The 465-nt window shown below is 37.2% G+C and overlaps 1 long non-coding RNA gene across 1 annotated transcript; it reads right to left on the reverse strand.

Moving 5' to 3' along the window:
• Nucleotides 1–465, reverse strand: LOC104774973. Its single transcript, XR_765621.1, has 3 exons — nucleotides 413–465; nucleotides 148–232; nucleotides 1–17 (listed from the first exon to the last, which is right to left on the reverse strand). It is a non-coding gene; the product is annotated as an uncharacterized LOC104774973 (long non-coding RNA).

Raw genomic sequence — 465 nt, forward strand, 5'->3', positions numbered from 1 at the left:
CTAAGTAGTGCAATCTCCTGTAGAAAATGAAAAACGTGGCAAAGATAAGGAGGATTAGCAACCTACTTCTGGTCAATGAGATACTGTTTTCAATGAAAAAAATTGATATTATGCAACAGATCATATAAGAAACCAGATATATCTTACCTCTTCAACTTGTTGTATGCATTCTTGTGCCTGACTTCCCTGATTAAGAAGTGAAACTTCCTTGACAGCAAAGAAGTCCCCATCTCTACAATTAGCATAAACATCCATTAGCCAAACGCATATGTTGGCTTAGCACCAAATTTGTCAACTGACTACCGTAGTATTATTAGGCCCTCATAATTAAAGTCTAGTTTCTTAAGAAAACGACCTGCAACTAAGAATCTGAGTTTAAGTTCAACAAACACAAGCAACCAGTAAGACATACTCTGAGATGGCTTCATACACAGAGCCAAATGATCCTTGTCGCATAAGTTGACC

Source organism: Camelina sativa, unplaced genomic scaffold (genome assembly GCF_000633955.1).
Source record: "Camelina sativa cultivar DH55 unplaced genomic scaffold, Cs unpScaffold07394, whole genome shotgun sequence".
NCBI classification, from domain to species: Eukaryota; Viridiplantae; Streptophyta; class Magnoliopsida; order Brassicales; family Brassicaceae; genus Camelina; species Camelina sativa.